The following is a 20,800-nucleotide window of genomic DNA, read 5'->3' on the forward strand; positions in this document are numbered from 1 at the left end:
GGTGTGCAGTGGAACCACAGTGGCCACTGGGACTCCCACTCACTGATGTTTGCCTCTTGTAGGATCTCTGGGATTGTCCCAGGTATGTAGGGGTTTTGAATGCTTTTCTGAAAGGAGGTTTAGAACCAGACTTTTTGCCTAATTGTAGCAAACTGCACCAAAATAATTACATGCATTTAGGTGTTAACCCATAATAATGTCATTTGGTTACTACAACCACCCTACAAGTCAGGTGAAGCTTTGTTATTATCATCCCATTTCATAGCTAAACTTAGAAGTACCTTATTCTGGGCTCATGCTGTTCAGACTATATGTCCTGGGGCATCCTGCAGACGGAAGACCTGGTCTCTCCATTTCTTATGGATGAGAATAAGGAGAAGAAATGGGTAAACGATGAAGTTGTATTAGGTACTCTGGGGACAGAAAGTGGTAAATGATATTGTTGAGTCAAAATTGGCAAGTGAACAGATGAGGCAGAGAGGCTTTGGGAGTAGAGAATAGAGACGGACAAAGAAGGAGTAGTTTCTGTTTATTTGTTTGTCTTTCAAGAGAGTTGAGCCTGAAATCCGGGGGAAAGGAGACAAACCAGACACATCTTATTCCTCGTGACCAAGTTCACTTAAAGAACCTTTCTCGGGAGGATGACACTTGGACATAGGGAACTTGACAGAGAATCATAGTAAAATGTACACCCTGCAGCGCTGCAGTGGTGAGACTGATTTCAGGTGGTGTCTTTGAAATCGTCTCGGTGCTTTCCAGTGGCTGAGCAAGGAGTCACCACATTGCTAGAGTGTTGCCTTGTCATTTACACTGCTGGTATGAATGTCATGTTGACATGTGAAGAAGGACTAGATAAGGTGTGATTCTAGGATGTCACCCAGAAAACAAGGCCTCTCCGTCTGGGCACCAGAAGTGAGCTCTGCCATGAGCAGGAGTTTCTCGGTGTGCACCACTCTGCAGATTCAGTCTCTCATGTCCCATTTCTGTCAGCAAAGCCAATGTTCTTCGCCTCTCCTTGAGGAGAAATCTTAGCAGCATTCTTTGCTTTCCATTCTCCCCCTTTAGTCTAACCTCCAGCTGCACCAGTGGAGCCCTCTGTAGGGCCTCTGGTTTCTCATCCCTATTTCTGAAGCTACCATCCTCGTTCGGGTCCAGGCATATGAGGACTAGTTATTGCTCCAGCTCTTAACTGTTCTTTCTGCCTCATTCTCCTTCCACTGCAATATATGCCACCCAGGGCTGCCAGAGGAATTTTCCTAAGGAATTGCTTTCACATGTTCCTGACCTGCTCAGGAGTCTGCAGGTCCTCTGTGTTGCCTCCTGCCTCAACTCTGCCTGACTTACTTTCAAGGGACATTATAATCAGAAATGGTGAGACTCTTTCACAGAAACTTGTTTTCCACCCCACCATACTCCTTCCTCCACGGAGACCAGTCACATCCTTTCAAGGCTTCTCCACTAAGTCTTCTTTTGCTGCTCTCAGCCCAAGTCTCCCTCCTCAACACTCAGAATATGGCTGGGAAGTCAAGCAGACTTGAGTTCAGATCCTGGCTGTGACAGTTACTAGCCAGTGAGACTTTGGGTGGTCCCTTGACCTTGTTGAGATAATTCCCTCATCTATAAAATAGAAATAATAATAAATCACTTAAGAATGTAATCCTACAATGCACATAAAGTACCCAGCAACATGACTGGCACATGGAAGACCTTCAGAGGTTAGTTTTCAAATAATTCCAGGTAAATACTTGATTATTCAATGTAGGTTGTATTTTCCAAAGAATTTCAGAGCAGAAATCATGCCACATACTTGTTGAGCACTTCTAGCTCTCTGGGTACAGTGCTCCTCACTTGGTAGGGACTTGCTTTTTTTTTTTTTTTAATATATTTTTATTGATTTCAGAGAGGAACGGAGAGGGAGAGAGAAATAGAAACATCAATGATGAGAGAGAATCATTGATCGACTGCCTCCTGCACGCCCCCCCCCCCCCCCCCACTGGGGATGGAGCCCACAACCCAGGCATGTGCCCTGACCTGCAGTCGAACCGTGACCTCCTGGTTCATAGGTTGACCCTCAACCATTGAGCCATACCAGCTGGGCAGGACTCGCTTTTGAGAGGGAACTGACAGACTGAAGTCCTCCAGAGGAGGGCAGCCACAAGGAAGAGGGGATGTGGAAACCTTGTCACTTGGGGGATGAGATTGTTCTGCTTAGAAAAGAGAAGGGAGGAGGGATAAAGTGAGGGAAAGGAGAAAGACATAATAGCCATTTTTAGACATCTGTAGTTCCATTGATTTAAAGGAACAATGCTGCTAACTTATAGTCCAGAAGATAAAACTAGGAGATTGAACATGCTAACAGGGTGGCAGATTCTCTCAGTGTGAAAGAGAGTTCTTAGGAGAACTATTTAGGTGCAAAATGGGCTGCCTTGTAAGGCAATGTTCCTTGTCATTGGAACTATCCAAATGGAAACAGATCATCTTTGAGGGAAGTTGAAGAAAGGGATTCCTGCATTGTGTAGTGGGTGGGACTAGTCAGCCGTGGGCAAACTACGGCCCGCAGGCCGGATCCGGCTGTTCTATCCAGTTCTCTTGCTCTCCCCTCCGCTCCTTTACTTTGAATTTATATTAGTTCACACAAACACTCCATCCATGCTTTTGTTCCGGCCATCCGGTCCAGTTTAAGAACTCATTGTGGCCCTCGAGTCAAAAAGTTTGCCCACCCCTGGACTAGATGGTGACAATTAAGACCCTTTTCCATACTCAAGAGACTGCCTGCCTTCAGTATTTATTGGCGTTTGCCACATATCCCTTGGTGCTGGTTACTGGAGATACAGAGATAACAACAAGTTCAGTCTAGTGGGGAGATTTTGTATGCATATACATATATAAAAATAGAACAGCTGTGGTCCGATACATCTGTGTTTCAAACCCAGAACTCTTTCTTAATACCTGTGTGATCTTGAGCAATTTCTTAACCTTAGAGTGTCTTAGTTTCTTTATCTATAAAATAGATATAGTGAGGGAAAGGAGAAAGACATAATAGCCATTTTTAGACATCTGTAGTATTTACTTCATAGTGGTATTTACTTCATAGCCTCATTGTGAGGATTAAGTGAGATGATGCAAGTAAAACACCTGCATTAAGTGCCTACCCAGCACCAGTATGCACTTAATTAGCTATGATCAATACTATTATCATTGCTATATGCATCATTAGGGAAATTAGTGTTATAGGAATTATAAGGGATGTGTGCATGAGGCAGCGGGGGGACCCAGAGACAGGAGTGTTCTCTTGCCTGTGGAGGGGATTGAAGTGAATGAGTGTTTACTGGGCAGAAAAGGCAAGGATCGCAAGCAGAGGCATCTGGCATATTCAGAAAGCTGAAGTGTGCTGAGTAGTGCAGTGTGACTAGAGTGCTGGAGAGGCACTTCCTGGGTGAATAGTGAAGCAGGCTATTCTGTCACGGTGGCACGGGTTTTCCACCCCGGTAGGGGAAAGTCCTAGGGGCATATTGGAGGAACACAATCATTTTGCATTTTGTCTTATTTATTTATCTTTAAGCAGATTTTAAATACTACTAAATTAATATAAATTTGTTGTAAGAAAAAGTAATTCAAATAATACAGAAACGTAGTATTATGATCTCTGAACGCATAATAATCTGGCCACTCAGTGTATATCCTATATAATAAAAGGCTAATATGCAAATTGTCCCCTCGACCAGGAGTTCAACCAGCAGGCTGGCCTGCCAACTGCCCATGTCCCCTACCCCCGGCCAGGCTGGCCGGACCCCACCCATGCACAAATTCATGCACTGGGCCTCTAATACACACACACACACACACACACACACACACACACACACACACACACGAGTGGCCAGATTATTATGCGTTCAGAGATCATAATAATAATCCGGCCACTCAGTGTATGCAGATATAAAGATATAGATAAAGTTTTATATATATACATTTTTTATTGGTTTCAGAGAGGGAGAGATACAAACATCAGTGATGAGAGAGAATTGATTGGCCGCCTTCTACACGCACCCCCACTAGGGATCGAGCCTGCAATCCAGTTATATGTCTCAACCAGGAATCAAATCGGCAAGCAAACCATGACCTCCTGGTTGATAGGTCGACGTTCAACCACTGAGCCACACTAGCCAGTCCAGAATTGCTTTTAATAACAAAACAAAAAAAAATACACAAAAAACCAAAACTGGAAACACCCTAAACATTTACCTGTAGAGGATTAGTTAAGTAAATAATGGCAGTTCCATATAATGGAATGGTATGCAGTGAAGTAAATATTGAAAGCTACACTGTCAAGAGAAAATGACAAGTTGTAGAACTGTGTATGCATGTGTGTATAAAGATCCTATTTCTATTAAAATATAAAGCCTCATCTGAACGGGGTGTCTCAGTGATTGAGTGTCGACCTATGAACCGAGAGGTTATGGTTTGATTCCCGGTCAGAGCACATGCCCAGGTACCGGGCTTGATCCCCTTTGTGGGGTGTGCAGAAGGCTGCTGATCAATAATTGTCTCTCATCGCTATTTCTCTCTCTCCTCCCTTCCTCTCTGAAATCAATAAAAATATATTAAATAAATAGATAAAAACAATTCTGTTATTTTATGTATATAAATCTTTGTATACTTATGTGAGTCCTTATGTAGGATAAGTGTTTAGAAATGTAATTGCTAGCTTCAAATATTGTAATTTTGATAGACTAACTGGTTTGTGCCTAAAAAAGATAGTATAATTTACATTCCCTCCAACGGTGTGTGGGAATCTGACATCTGTACTCTGCTTGTGAATTAGCTGTCTTTATCAGTGTTGCCTATTTGAAAACTGAAAAGATTTTTGTGTGTTCGTTTTTATTTTCTAAGTTTCGGTGGGATTTAGCATCTTTTTCTCTATTGATCATTTCTATGTTTCCTTCTTTTATTTACCTCATACCCTTGGTCATTTCTTAATGATGTTTTTAGAGCTCTCTTTAGCATTTTATCCATCATAGGCATTAACTTTTTTAACATTTTCTTTTTCCTTTATTTTACTTGTGATATTTCACTGTTTTATTTTGCCCTGCTGAGATTTTTCAAATTTGTTAGTTCTTTTTTTTGTTTGTTTTTTTATGCTTAGGAATATTTTTACTGCCCTATGGTTATAAAAGCATTCACTGTGGGTGGTTCTTTTTTTTAATACTTTAATATTTTTATTATATTCTCTAAGGTGTGGGGACCATGTGGAATGTCTTTCAGTATAAGGAGTAGGACAGATTAAGAAAACTGCAGTGGCAGTACTATTGAGAAAGGATTGCCAGTTTTTATGAAGAAAGTTTTATTGGAACATAGCCATGCCAATTTGTTCTATGCTGTTATCATGCTATGTTGGCAGAATTGAGTAATTATAGAGAAAATTTATGGCTTGGAAAGCCTGAGTATTTTCCCTCTGGCTCTTTGTAGAAAAAGTTTTCTGGCCCCAGCTAAAGAGCATTGACTATTGAGACTCAAGAATGATGGTAAATAAATCATTGGTAGCCAATTGAGAAATGACTTGGGCTGACCTACAGCTGTGGTGGGGAAGGAGAAAAGGGGAGAGAAAGATATAGAAAAATATGAAGGAAATAGAATTAACAGAACGGTAGATGTGGTAGAGTGCTGAGGAAGTTTAGGACCTGGAGTTGCAAAGACCTTGACTACCATTAGGTGAAGCAAGCATTCTCCAATTCTTTGAGCCCTGTGCTTCTTACGTTCTATACTCTACCCCAGTGGTCAGCAAACTGCGGCTCGCGAGCCACATGCGGCTCACGAGCCGCAGTTTGCCGCTCTGTTGACTAATGAGTTTGTCGACCACTGGGATAGGGGCTTAATCACACGGAACAACAACAGCCTGTAATTATTGGAATCGAGAGTCTAGGTCAGTGGTCGGCAAACTCATTAGTCAACAGAGCGGCAAACCGCGGCTCACGAGCCGCAGTTTGCCGACCACTGCTCTACCCACTTCTCTGGCAGAGAGCACTGTGTACTGCCCCTGGGCAAGAGTCCCTGCATTCAAGTCCTGGCTCTTACTAACTGAGAGGCCATGAACTGTTTCCATAATTTCTCTGTGCCTCAGTTTACCCATTTATAAAGTAGGGATAATAATAACCTATTTCAGAGGGTTGTTCTGAGTATTAAATAAGTTAACCTTTGCAAACTACATAGAAATGACTGTGTTTAAAAGCTATGTACTTGTTTCTTAAGTTAAAAAATGCCTGGGTGCCCTCATAGGCATTTGAGTTTGCTGCCCCTACTCTAGAAAAACTTCCAGCCTTCTGATATGGAAGACTGGATGAGTGGTGGTGTTGAGCCTTAAGAATGTGAACTCTGAAGAAAGAAACTGTTTGGGGGATAACGATGAGCGGAGTTTTGGACACATGGAATTTGAGTTGTCCCTGTCATATCCAGTGAAGAGGTTCAGTGGGCAGGGACAGTTGGCTGTGAAGGACAGGAGAACTCTGGGTCAGAAGAAGAAGAGGTCTTCAGCATGGAGTTGGCTGCAAGCCATGGTGGTGATCAAGGTTGCCAAGGGTCAGTGTGTAGAGGGAGCAAAGCAGAAGGCCAGGGACAGGACCTTGGGGTGCATCCCTTTTAAAAATTAGGTAGAGTGTATTAGGAGACTGCAAGGAAATAACATGACCAGAGAAAGGAAAACGGCAGTGACTTGTCACAGAAACTAGAAGAAGAGACACGCTTCATAAAGGAAGTGATCCACACTTTTAGATGCTAGAGTCTAAGATGCCTGCTAGGAAGAGTTATTTTATTTGGCAGTTAGGAAGTCAGTGTTAATTGACTGCCAAATGAGGAAATAATTATCTATGTTTCCTCTTTTTAGAGTCTTAAAAGAGCTACTTTAAATAATTAATGTAAAATCATTTTTTAAAGTTAATTCTCAATGCTTATTTTTATTTCTTTAGGAACAAAGGAAAGTGTGATAATTAGTTTAGGATTTTTATTTATTTATTTATTTATTTATTTATTTGTGGCCACATCTTACCTTCAGACTAGCTGTTGTATTGGTTTTCCTTCTATATACCTCATATTGTTGTATATCCAAGTAGGCAGATGTAGAGTTTGATATTTAAAACATGGTGTCTAAAATCTAGAGCAGTGACTGTATTACTTCTTTAATGGTACATACTATGCTGTGTGGTGCCCATTGGCTTACTGTTTCCCATATGTGAGTATGCTTGCAAAGGAGCCTGCACAGCACGTGGGTTCAGATGGTGCTCTCTGGCCACTGTCCCCAGGAATTCAGATCCTGTAGGCCGGGACAGGACCCAGAGATCTGCATTTTTGACAAGCATGCCGGAAGACTTGATGCTAGGTGGTCCTGGACCACCCTTTGAGAAAGTGAAGTAAGCATTGCGCAGGCAGAGTGCCGGCCCCAGGCCCACTGGTCTGGCTGGATGCAGAGAACTCGCCCAGTGATAGAGCAGTCCTCCCCACTGGGCAGCCGGAAAAGCAGCTAGGTAGGACCTGGACCACACAGAGCTGTGCAAAAGCAAGATGCACCAGAGAGAGGGAGCAGCAGCTGCCCCTGTTGCTACAGATACAGAAGTCCCAGGCAATAAATTCCTCCAGCACCATTTCATATATTCCATGCCCCAGGTTTCTAGATGAGCTAATTGAATTAAAGTCATTTCCTTCTGCTCATTCCATTTAAAGAGGCAGCACCCTTCGGATGACCTCTACCCTTTTATTTGACCTTTTCCCTCCCTATTTAGTTTATTACTTGAATTTACACGTCTTGGAGTCAGCGGGATTATTTTCTTTATCAGTTGATTTCTTTTGTACTCTTAAGGGCAATTCTTTCATTGCTAATGATAGCCGAGGCAGAAATATCTGGGACTTAGCGATCTCTTTTATAGAACTAGTCTTTCTTTCTTGGTCTCTTTTTGTTTATAGCTATGATAAACTGAGGAAACTTAACTAGAAAAGGTGGAGGGCCATATAGCGGCCATTTGCAGGACAGTAGGATAGCAGTAGCCTACTGCCTTGGCATTGATGCCAGGATCTGGGCCAGATGTGTGCTGGTGCTAATGTCATTTAAAGACTTTTCTTCTATGAAAGGAAGTAAGATTGAGTTTATAAAGAAATAATATGTCCCCCTTGAGTTTCTCTTGCCAACTGAGCTATTTACAATGTGTTTTTGGACTTTGTTGCAAGGACCACACTGGGGTAAAGAAATGTTGGAAGAGGATCATAAGAGGCTTCGGTGACCAAACTGAATTTATACTTAATATAGGTCAATAAAAAGCAGAAAGTTTTTCCTAAATAACATCTGTGCAGAAAAGCTACAACACGTTTTCTGAGACCAGAATAATAAAATAGATTGCTTACTGGAACCAATAGGTTATGTGGTTGATGGAACTGATGTCAAGTCTATCAGTGTATAGATTTTTTCCCCCAGGACCCAGAGTGTTGCTTTTTATTAAAAGAAAAAAGAAACAGGAATAGAGGATACAATCTTATTTTAGATTGTTTCATAGTTTTGAGTATATTGCAGCTATCAGATACTGTACAAGAGATTTTCCACATTTCATAAAAATATTGAGTAGAATTATTTCTTGAAATTTAATTTGTATTTTGAAATAATTACCTTGATAATTATATGCTTATTAAATGTGAAAGTAGAGTTTTTATTATGTGTTTACCTTAGAAAAAATAGGAAGTACAGATAAGCAAAAGTGATAAGAGTTCAATCCTCTCAAAATAATAACCATTTTCATGATTTTGGTGTATTCTAGAATTTTTTTTATACAACTTATTCATATAGTTTTGGTTTTTAAATAAATGTAAGATCAAAATGTAAATATTTTGTGTAATTTTTTAAAGTATTCTGTGTTAATATGTTTACCTTCTTTTGGCAACTTTAAAAATTTTTTTAAGATAGTGTTTTCTTAAGACAGAACAAACATAAAAAAAGTCCCCTCCATGCTGTGCAGTTACCGATCCTTTGCACACAGTTTTTCAGGCTTTTGTGCCCACAGTCTGAGTTGTAGTTAGTATTAATGGCGGCACCTCTGGAGTCAGACTGGCAGGGCTGGAATCTCAGGTCTACCACTTACTACTTTGTGAGGATGTCACATGTTTTCAAATACCTACGCCTCGGCTTCTTCATCTGTAAACAGAGACTACCTCCAGGATTGTTGTGAAGATTATAGAGGTAATGCAGGTAAATAATTTAATGCCAAACCTAGCACATATTAAAGGTCCAAGGAAGGTTAATTATACCAATATATTTCATATCATATTAATTATATTCTATTAATGCATATATAGTTCTGTTGTGTTTGTGTTATAAAAATGGGGTCATAACATACATTTTGTTCAGTTATTTGCTTTCTTCCTTAAATAGGCATGCTTTCTCATCAGTATAATTAAAACTACCTCCTTTTTTGCCCTGGCCAGTGTGGCTCAGTTGGTTGAGCATTGTTGTGTGCACAGAAAGGTCACTGGTTCAATTCCTGGTCAGGGCACAGGCCCAGGTTACGGGTTAGATCCTTGATCTGAATGTGTATGGGAGGCAACCAACCAGTCACTATTTCTCTCTCACATCGATGTTTCTCTCCCTTCCTCTTTCTCTAAAACAATAAAATAAAATCCATAAAAAACTACATCCTTTTGGCCCTGGCTGGGTGGCTCACTTGGAAAGTCCTCCAGTGCACTGGAAGGTTGAGGGTTTGACTCCCCGTCAGGGCACATACCCAGGTTGCAGGTTCAATCCCCATATGGAAGTCAACTAATTGATGTAGCTCTCACATCCATGTTTCTCTCTCTTTGTCTTAACTATCTTTGAAGTTAAAGCTATGATGATTTTCCTAGGATAAGTGCATCTTAGTGGCCTTCTTGGCTCAAAGGGTGTGCATACTCTGAAAACTTTGATTTTCACTGGCAAATCTCCCTGGAGAGAGGTTTTACCTGTGTATGCTATTACCAGAGTGACCACCAATGCATCATCCTTCACCAATAAATGATAGATAATAAAATACTTTTCTAAATAACTACCAATCTGATGGGTGAAAAGTGGCATTTAAGGTTTTAAGTCTGCATTTAAATTGGTGGTGAGGTGTTATATTTTCCACATGTTAATTGGTGACTTGTATTCCTTTTGTGAATGGCCTTCTGTTTACCTTCTATCCTTTCCTGTCTTCAGCATTTGTCTTTATTCATTGTCTATAAGAGTTCTTTCTATAGTAAAGATTTGAACCCATTCTATAGGCCTATTGTAGATGTCTTATCCTTTATATGTTGTTTGTTTCTTTTTTCATTTATTATTATTTTATGTGCAAATATTAATTTTATGTAACAAAATCTATCAATATTTTTTTTCTTGTGGTTTCTGGTTTGTGTATAATGCTTGGGCTCTCCCACACAAAAGTTTTATAACTATTATCGATATTTTAATCTTGTCCTATATAATAAAAAGCTAATATGCTAATTAGACCGAACAGCAGGACTGTCCGGACGAAGCTGGAGCCCCCTTGCATAAATTTCATCCATTGGGCCTCATATTTTTATAATTTTATATTTTACATTTAAAATTTTCATTTATAGAAAATGGTGTAAGGTGGACATATATCCAGTTTTTAATAAGTCATTTACCAGTGGTGAACGTCACACACATTTTTAATAATTTGTGAGGCTCTATCCCTGGACAAATCTTAATCACCTTCAACCCCCTAAAATTATATTAGTTTTTTAATTGGAATTTCAACATATTTATATATTAACTTGGGTGGGGAGGATTGAGATCTTTACCATATTCATCATCCTCATTTATTCAAAAGTTCTTTTATGCCTCTTAAATTTTATAGTTTTTTCAAATAGATTATATACATTTATTGATAAATTAATTTGGGGTATTTGAAAAATTGTTTTTTCAGTTGACTCTTTTATGAGTTTTTTAGGTAGCCAATCAAATAATGATCAGGTTATCTCCCTTTTCATATTTTCATCAGTTATTTAATTTTCCAGCGTGATTACCTCTGTGTTAGACTCTCTCCATCTGTTTTTCTCACTATAATTTTTTGCTTCACTCTGAAGGATCCTTGAGATGTATTATATACAGCCCTAATTTTATTTTATCCCACATACTTTTTATTCTTATGACTTTTAACATTCTGCTATGGCAGTGCTTGCTTCTATACACTTCTTTTAACCCACTTTATCTGTTTCATGGGGTGTCTTTTTTCCACTTACTCTACTCACTCACCTGCTATTCATTGGGTCCCTGTTGTGTACCAAGTGTACCCTTCCAACTGGGTAGAATGGGGTGAGTGCAGAGAGTAGGATGGGCAGAATGGGGTAACTGTGAGTCTCTGCCACATGGGGTCTTACTCTTAATGAGGAGCTCAGAGTCTCGTTCTGTGGTGCATCTTTGTAATAAATATACTAGAGGCCTGATGCACGAAATTCATGCAAGAGTAGGCCTTCCTTCCCCCGGCTGCTGGCACCGGCTTCCCTCTGGCACCTGGGACCCAGGCTTCCCTCCAGTCGCCAGCAGGCACCCAGGACCCAGGCTTCCCTCTGGCCACCAACAGGCACTGAGGACCCTGGCTTCCCTCCGGCCCGCCAGCAGGCACCCAGGACCCGTGCTTCCTTCACAGCCCCAGTTTTGTCCGGAAGGACGTCCAGTCTAATTAGCATATTACACTTTTAGTATTATAGATTCAACCTCTTTTTCATGTTCCTTTTTTTTTTTTAATGTTGTACAATCTTTCTTATAAGTCTTAGATTGACCTGTTTTTACCTCTCTTTATCTTTGTCCATTCCCGGGTGAAGAGAAGACAGTTCCAGGCAGTAGTAAGTCCCCCAGAAGAGTACAAGTATAAGCTCTACGAGGACAGGGTGATTTTTCTGTTTGCACTGTTCTGTCCATACTTGATGCAGTGCCTGGCACCTAGTAGCTGCTCATTGAATGAATGTGTGGTGCAATTTTTCTTCATCGCCTAACAGTTTAACTTGAAGATGGAAGCTATCACTTTATGTTACTGATGTAACATTCCTACGGCCTGAAGGAGATGAAGCTGCAGCTGCCAGCAGGGCAATGTTTTCTCTACAAGGTATTTTCAAGGTTTTTGAAACCGCACGTGCCAGTGTTCTACTTTCCACATCTGGTTTTTAGTGTAGTCTGTCTCTGCTCTCAGCATATAGTGTGTCTCTGCCCAGCCTTTTCTCTGTGCTACTTCCTGCTGAGCTGGAAAGATACCTTGCCGTGCCAGCATAGTCAGTGGGTGGCTTGCTGCAGGGGAAGGGCATGCAGAACCGCTTCTCGTTGTCTCAGTGAGAGTTATGTCAGGGCGAGGACCTGCTCTCTTTTCGGTGTGACTGCTTTTCCCTCCCCCGAGCTGTGTTGTAGCTTCCACAGTGAGGGGACTTTTCATACAGTGGGCCCTCACACCCATGGTCCACCCAGCCTCTGCTCCTTGCCCTCACCTCTCACAGCAGGAAGGAGGGACGGGTGCTGTCACATAGCCTTTATTTCTCATGTTTATCCATTTCCTTGTTAGGTGATATTTAGGCAGTCTAATTTTTTGGCTTTTTAAGTAATGAAAGTAATAAGTCAGCTCTCAGCAACCATCTATAATTTAATGTCATCTGTACCATAGTTGACAAGCATTTCTTGGGGGTTTTAGTATCAGTATCAACTCTCTACTTAATTTATGCTTATATTCTCTGATTTTTATTTTCATTCTTCCATTCCAGTTGGTTTCTGATGGGAGAGGGCCATGAACATGCTTGAGCCAGTGTTCTGAGTTAGATGAAAAATACATTTATCTAGGCTGTTCTGTTTTCTAGTGATTTAATTATTTTAAGTTCCATTTGATATTAATTGATTGATTGTAAGTGTAAAATGCTACAGTAGAGACATGTAAAGGAATGTAAAGATAAATTTCATGAGGATGATAATCTCAAAAAATATTGACACCTTTAAAAGAGAAAAAAAGCTGTGAGTTGAGAATGGGCTCAGCTATACATGACTGAAATTTGAAGAACAGTGATGTAAACAGATTAAGGGTTTATTTTTCTCTTACATCAAGGAGTCTGAAATAGGAGTGAAGAGCTAGTGCTAAAGGATGTTGTCAACATACCTGGTTCCTTCTCTTTGTTCCATAATTATTAGCTTGTGGCTTCTGTTCTCAAGACCATAGGATGGCTGCCACTGCCCCATCATCGTGCTGTATTCCAGGCAGAAAGAATGAGGAAGGGGACAGTGTGGAAAGTCAGAAACCTCTTGACAAGAATTTGCCTTTTTATTTGGGAAGGAAAGCTCTTGATAGGACCTTCTTCTATTTCACCGGCCAATACTGTACAATATGGCTACCTCTAGCTGCAAGAGAGGTTGTAAGTATGGCATAATTCTTACCTCAGTCATTTTAAAAGCCATAGCATCTAAAGTCCAGCCTAGTCAACTCTGCCAGTCGTCAACATTTCTGTGTCCTCAGGGCACCCACTAGGCTACCTCATTATGCAGTATACTCCCTTCTAGGAAAGGGAGGTGAGCCTGCCCACCTCTCTACCACCCGGTTTCCCAAGGAAATAGACCACCACCCGTTAGTCTGCTCGGCCACAGCCTCATGTATGCACTTCAGGTGCAGTGTATTGAAATGAAGACTCATTTCCCAGCTCCACATTGACTTCCAGGAGTGGTTGTAGATGTGCACTGCTCTGTTAGTCACTTTTCCCTACCATCTTAAAAATCAGACACACATTTTGAGACTCTGGTTTGTGTTGGGGAACTGTTAGTACTGGATTATACAGCAGAGGAGAGCCAACTAGCCCAGCCATGCATCTGCACTGGAAAAGTTTAGGTGCTGGTGAAACTTCAGCCGAGCAAGGAAACGAGCAGGTGGTGGCATGAAGCCGTCTTCTCCGACTTCGTTGCACTCCAGCAGTCACCCAGGGCTTTGGCGTCTTGCTTCCGGTTTTCTTCACCCCAATTCCCACCATCAGCCCAGAACTTAACTATCCTTAATGACTATAAAACTATTTGCCATCTGAGAAACTTGGAATGCTTGTCATAATGCAAATTTCCGGGCCCCATCTCCATAAACTAACTACTTTACGCCTGGGGTAGGCCTAGAAAGACCTGTTAGGAATGGTCCCAGAACATACTTTGGGAAACTCTTCTTATCTGGAAAACTCATTCAACACCCTCTCCCCTACCCGCTCTTCTCTCAGCTCTTGGAAACTGTAACATTAAACAAAACCAATTTTACTATAGGCTAATTGGTATAAATAAGAATTAAATTCTGGTCGTAGAAATCACCAAACTTCTAAATAAAAACCCAAAACACTTCTAATATTAAACTTTGAAATAAATGTGAGCTATACATACATGTAAGCATATATACTAGCTATATTAATAAATATTAATTAAAATAAAATTAATTCTTTAACTTTAAAAGAAAATAATTATTTTTCAACTTGCTTATTCCAGTTCAGGGTCAGTGGTCGGAGCATAAAGCTCAAGGCACAAAGTGGGAACCCACCCTGGAAAGGATGCCTTTCCCTTGCAAGGTCACTCAACACACACACACACACACACACACACTCACTCACTCACTCTCACTCTCACACTCAGACTCAGATTGGGGCAGGTTAGACACATCAGTTCACTCATGCCATCTTTCACACATACACACACACACAGACACACACAAACTCAGACTGGGGCAGTGTAGACACTTCAGTTCACTCGTGCCATCTTTCACACACACACACGCACACACACACACTCAGACTGGGGCAGTGTAGACACTTCAATTCACTCGTGCCATCTTTCACACACACACACACACACAGACACACACAAACTCAGACTGGGGCAGTGTAGACACTTCAATTCACTCGTGCCATCTTTCACACACACACACGCACACACACACACTCAGACTGGGGCAGGTTAGACCCATCAGTTCACTCCCGCACATCTTTGGCATGTGGGAAGAAACTGGATTCCCTAGAGAAGACCCTGCATACATGGAAGAATGTGCAGACTCCACACAGACCATGTTCCTGGTTGAACTGATTTTTTTTTTTTTTCTGATCGTCGTTTTAAGGAAAGGACATTGAACCTGCTGTGTTTATCATTGAATGTTATGGTGATGGAGAAGTTTGTTCCAGGTGACTTCAGGCTGCTGTGATTTGTGGTTCCTCTGTCTGCTTTTTAAGGTGCTGCTTTCACCTGTTCTTGTGTCCTGAAGTTTTTATCCGATACCTTGTTTTGTACTCAGCATAACTGTGGGGAACTGAAATGGCCCTATTGGGTTTCTCTACATGTTTTTTGAATTTGTGAAAGTTATACCCCTGGAAGCTCAGAGGGATTCTCAAAGACTTGACTTTGCTTTATTCAAAATGATCTGGTCCTCAGCCAGGAGACTTTTCATTTTCAGATTAGTAGTGAACATAAATGTTACCAATGAATTATCTATTAGGGTTGGCAAATGATGATTATTGATTGTCAGTTTCTCTTAAAGGGACTTTGACACCATTCAGGGAATTCTTCCTGTCATTCGTCATCTTAAAAGTCCTTAAAAGATTTTTCTTGCTAAAAAATTATCTTGGATGTCTAGAATAATATAGCCAATATTATTGCATGACTATTTAGTTACCAGGAATAAATGCAAGTATTCAGTGAAAAAAAATAATGATAAATTAATATATGTATGTATTTATGTCCAAATAAGAACAAGTGAGAGGTTCATTTTACTGACCTGTTATATGTGTTGTGTAAAATAATCAAATGTAGGTAAATACTAAATATTATCAAAATCAGAATAATACTTCAAATATATGCTTAATATTAATTTGTTATTTTAAGTGTATATCATAAAATATCTGTCCTCTGGACAGTGAAACAATTTTGATATAAAACTGAGAAAAGGCTTCATTATTTTAGTGAAAACTGCCTAACTGACAGTTTCTTTTTGCCAAATGCATTTTTCAAAAGAGGTGTTTCTTCTTGAAAGTTTGGTAGGCCCTAGCTGGTTTGGCTCAGTGGAGAGAGCACCGACCTGGGGACTGAACGGTTCCAGGTTCGATTCCAGTCAAGGGCACATGCCCGGGTTGTGGGCTCCATCCCCAGTGGGGGGCGTGCAGGAGGCAGCCAGTCAATAATTCTGTCATCATTGATGTTTCTCTCCCTCTCCCTTCCTCTCTGAAATCAATAAAAATATATTTTTTAAAAAAGTTTGGTAGGCATCAGTTTTATGGAAAAGTTTCTTAGCTAATTACAAAGTATATTGAGAAGAAATGTTTCTTTATGGAGAAGAGAAAAAAAACTAAAAAAATAGGATGACAAAGTAGAAAAGCTTAAAAGCAATGGAAAAACATTGAAAGGACCATCTGAGGATCTCCCTCAGTGCTGTATAATTAACCTTCCTAAACAGCTTTTATTTACATGTTTACTTAAACAGGTCTGATACCTATTTCATCTCCCTTTTCTGAATGCGGACTATAAATGCAAACCAAATGCTTCCTGGTTGACTGCCTTGATCATACTGAAATGTTTCCCTTGGTAACAGTGTTACTCAGTGCATTTGAAGTGATGAGTTTTAATTTGGTCTCGGGATTTTTCAGACCAGCTTTGGTCATTAACTATATAAGAAGAAGAAAGAGGAAAACAGGAAGGCACCATAAGTTCTTAGTTTTGCAGCTGTGTTGTTAAAAATCTCTATAAAGTCTTATCTTTTAACCAGAAGTGGTTATGGTTTGTAATCAGTTACCTCTGATTGATATTCTTTAATGTGGCTGAGGAAAAAATACCGTGTCTCTCATCAATCGACTTTTCATCTGAACTTAACAATAGGCATAAGAATTACCGCCTTCTTTGATATGGGTGCTGGTAAGATGACTGTGTCAGGAGGTTCACAGAGCACTGCTAAGCCACGAAGCCTAAAAAACTCAAATTAGAAATTGAATCATTTGAAGCTTAAGGTGTTAATAGAAATGGAGAGAGAGGAGGAAATCACAAGTACAGCTAGGAAGTAATAATGCATGCTTCTGTGAAAATCAGAAGAGACTTTTAATTCCTGCCTCTTAATTAACATATAATTTTGAACTTTGAGATCAACCAAAAAAACTTATTCCATAGCTCGGACACACACATAAACCAAACCACATACAAATTTATTAACTGCCTGTTCTCTGTCTGCTTTGTGCACAAAAGAGCCTTAAAGAGAATACATCTTGGGTTTGTAGGATTTGGAATACGATGTTACATAGTATCCACTATCGAGGATAATGAGATATAATAGATCACAAGGGTAATTTAAAATCTAAAGAGAATCTCAAACCCATTTAGCCAGTGGTTTTAATCTTTCTGCCAAATCTTTTATCAGAGTTGATAATTACTCAATTGATTTATTGGAGTTTGGTTTTTCACTTAATTCTTTTGAGGCCAGTGCTAAAAAATAGTGAGGCATTAAAAGACAGTTTTATAAAAGTAGGATGTAGATGACCAGTTTTTAAAATATAATTCTTATAGTTATTTTTAATTGGTGATCTCAGAAAGGAAATAAAGTGCCTCCATTATGCTTAGGCTCAGAGACCAATAGTGCTCAAAGTGTGGAGTATTTAAAAACAAACAGACTTATTCTTGATAAAGCTGCTTCTTCAAACAAGCCTCTTGCATACTGGAGAAGGCAGACCCTTCCAGATGGCTCCCTGCTGCTCCGGAGAGTGCACTGCGATGTTGGAACTGGGAGGCTGGCGCACCTGCCCGAAGTCTGTTGGTGGTGACCAAGGCCTCTGCTGCGGAAGGGTGGCAGGTGCAGTGAGGCTCCTCCCACTCACACCCTGCTCTCCTCGGGGAAGGTGACACTGCAGTCCCGTGGGAGCCTGCGGTGCAGGCACCGGTCCCATGGGTCCTTTGTAGGCACACAGAGTTAGCACTTCAGCGGCCTGGTTGGTAATTGTGTGAATGTGTGAGCCTTTCTGTATGTTCCCTTCATTGCGTTGAATTTTCTTCTGAAAACAAGTCTTTGGAGTACCTGTTAAAGAATATCTATAAAGCAGAGAGCCCAGGCCTGCACGCAAACTGTGTACTCTTAGCTCCTCGATTGCGTTCACTGCCGTAGCGGGTCTGCCCGTGGGTCTCCTGTAGAAAATCAAATGTTAAGAACTGCCATCGCTTGCCTTGCTGTTCATTTTAGAGCATGTTCTCCAAAGTTTGTTAGTCATGTTCTTTATCAATAAAAATGTTTTAAGTGCGCATATATATACTTGTAATATTTACATTATTATATGTCTTACATAAGATACAATGTACAGTTATTTTTAAATAAATTTCATGTACTGGTACACCAGTGAGTTACATTCATTTTAAGATATGCCAAATAGCCCTAACTGGTTTGGCTCAGTGGATAGAGCGTTGGCCTGCGGACTGAAGGGTCCCAGGTTCGATTCCGGTCAAGGGCATGTGCCTTGGTTGCAGGCATATCCCCAGTAGGAGGTGTGTAGGAGGCAGCTGATCGATGTTTCTAACTCTCTATCCCTCTCCCTTCCTCTCTGTAAAAAATCAATAAAATAAAAAAAAAGATATGCCAAATAAAGTGCTTTTAAAGAAAGAATTAAAAGTGAAATATAAATGCAAGTTTTCACATTTTCTTCTCATACCCTGAAGTCTCCACAGTTTTTAAGCCACAGTGTTTCTGAGATTTACATAAATGTAAAAACACAGGCATTGTGAAATGCTTCACAAATGTGTGTTTTGTTTTTATCATTGTCATTTATAGTCCATCTTATTAAGAACTACTTTCCACTCACGCCCCGGGGTGACAAAGAGGTAACTTAGATCATAAGACAGGTGTGTGGCGCTTTTATGAAATGTCTTGTTAGTTTCTCAAACTTCCTTTATACACAGCTTTTCAGTCTAAGCTTAATATAGTAGCCAGAGAAATATGTCATGTAAAATTCTAGGAACCACATTTTAATAGTTACCAAAAATGCCACTTAAGAAGCCTTATTATCTGCCAGGCACGGTGCTAAGTGCTTTTATGATAGTGAAACACTAGCATGTCTCTGAAAGGTGTCACCAGCGTGCACAGGAGTGTGGAAGTCAGGGATGGGCGGTCATTGGGGACACAGCTTGGAAAAGCATGGACGTGGGGCTGTTTCATATGCATGATGGAAGGGTGGTACTAAGAGAGAGCTAGTTCACTGTTGCTCCAGCCCACAGAAATTTCATCCATAGGTAGGGATTTCCAAGAAGTTGTTTGACTTGGTTTGAGAGGGAGCTGCCCAGCAGCTAGCGCTCCTCTCTATAGAAGAGGGGCCCAGGGAGAAGTCGGTTCCCGTCACCGGATTCGGAGACAGCAGTCATTGGAAATGCTGTGGAAGGGATTCTTAGGACTGAGATTAGACTAGTAGTTACTGAATTATTTTTAGCTCCTTTGCTGTGGTCACATATATTCATTCTGTGAAGTGCCGCCGCCTTGCAAGCACGGATCTATCCTCTGTTGCACTGTTGCCCTCCTTCCAGGCCCTCAGCACTCCCGCCCTGCCCTGCGGTGGCCTCCATCCACTCCAGTCAGTCTGTCCTCTGTTGTTGGTAGACGTGCCTTTCCTAAATGCCTCCCTTGTTACAGTAGGTATTCGTGTTCTCTTGCTGCAAAACAAGTTACCGCAAGCTTAGCAGTTTAAAACAACACAAAGTGACTATTTCAGAAGTCCAGGCACGGCCGGCTGGATTCTCAGCTGAGGATCTCACCAGCCTGGAGTCAGTGTGCTTCTTCAGGGCTGTGGTTCTGGGGCTCGGGGTACTCTTCCAGGCCCTCTGGTTGTTGACAGAATTCATTTCTGTGCCTTTCTTGGACTGAGGCCTGTTTCCCTTCCAGCGTCAATTGTGGCCTGCTCTGCTCAGAGGCCACCCATAGTTCACACCAGGGATGTTGGCTTTCCTCCAGGCTGGATGGACTTGCCTAATTGTGACTCTTTCAAAATAATTTTGTTTTAATTATGGAGAGCATATGTAAGAACTCCTTGGAGAAAGCAGGCAGACCAGAGACCATTTCTGTTGAATCCTGTTAATGATGGGATGGATCAGAAGAGATTGACTGGAGAGGTTGAGTTGTGAAAAACTTGGGCCTAATAGTCAGTACTGCCTTTCAGTAAGCCCCCCACAGGCTGTTAGTGAATCTTTGCATGGGGGTGCTTGTGGTTCCCTGGCCGGACACCCACCAGGAGTGAGGACGGGATGAGGCAGGCTCCATGGGGCTGGAAAGGTTACTCCTCCTTGGGCCTCTGTCAGACGGGTCATGCTTCGTGGGCAGCATTGATTTTATGTTTACTTGTGAAGGGACAGAATATGAGATTACCAAATAAAATATAATTTCAAATGTTATTAATGAAAGAATGTATTACATTCGCTTTTAATGAGATCCGGGTGTTGTAAAATGATTCCCTGTAATGAATCCCAGGAAATCAATGAGAAGCTTAATTACAGTTGTGGCAGTGCCGTATGAGAGTATTGCTTTGGTCAGTTCTACTTGCACAATTTATCAATCCTCTGCCCTTCTCTTTCTTTAACTTAATTGCTTTGATGCACTAAGTATAAATACATTCTTTGTTAGCTTTTGATCTTTTTTGGAAATGTTCTACAAAATTCCGGTTTCCTTGGCTATAATAATCACCCCTATAATTTTGTAATGTGTATTACCATTCACAATTTGTACATTTTTAAATTAGGCAGTTATTTCTGTTTTTTTAAATTTATGATCATGTCTTACCTTTTGCCTTGGTCAGTTTT

At 40.8% G+C, this 20,800-nt stretch overlaps 1 protein-coding gene across 1 annotated transcript in view; it reads left to right on the top strand.

Annotated features, from left to right (window-relative positions):
- COX10 (cytochrome c oxidase assembly factor heme A:farnesyltransferase COX10) overlaps positions 1-20,800 on the top strand; it is a 128,515-nt gene that overhangs the window by 10,520 nt on the left and 97,195 nt on the right. The gene's annotated exons all lie outside the window — the stretch shown is intronic.

This window comes from Plecotus auritus, assembly GCF_963455305.1.
Source record: "Plecotus auritus genome assembly, chromosome: 7".
In the NCBI taxonomy this organism is placed as follows: Eukaryota; Metazoa; Chordata; class Mammalia; order Chiroptera; family Vespertilionidae; genus Plecotus; species Plecotus auritus.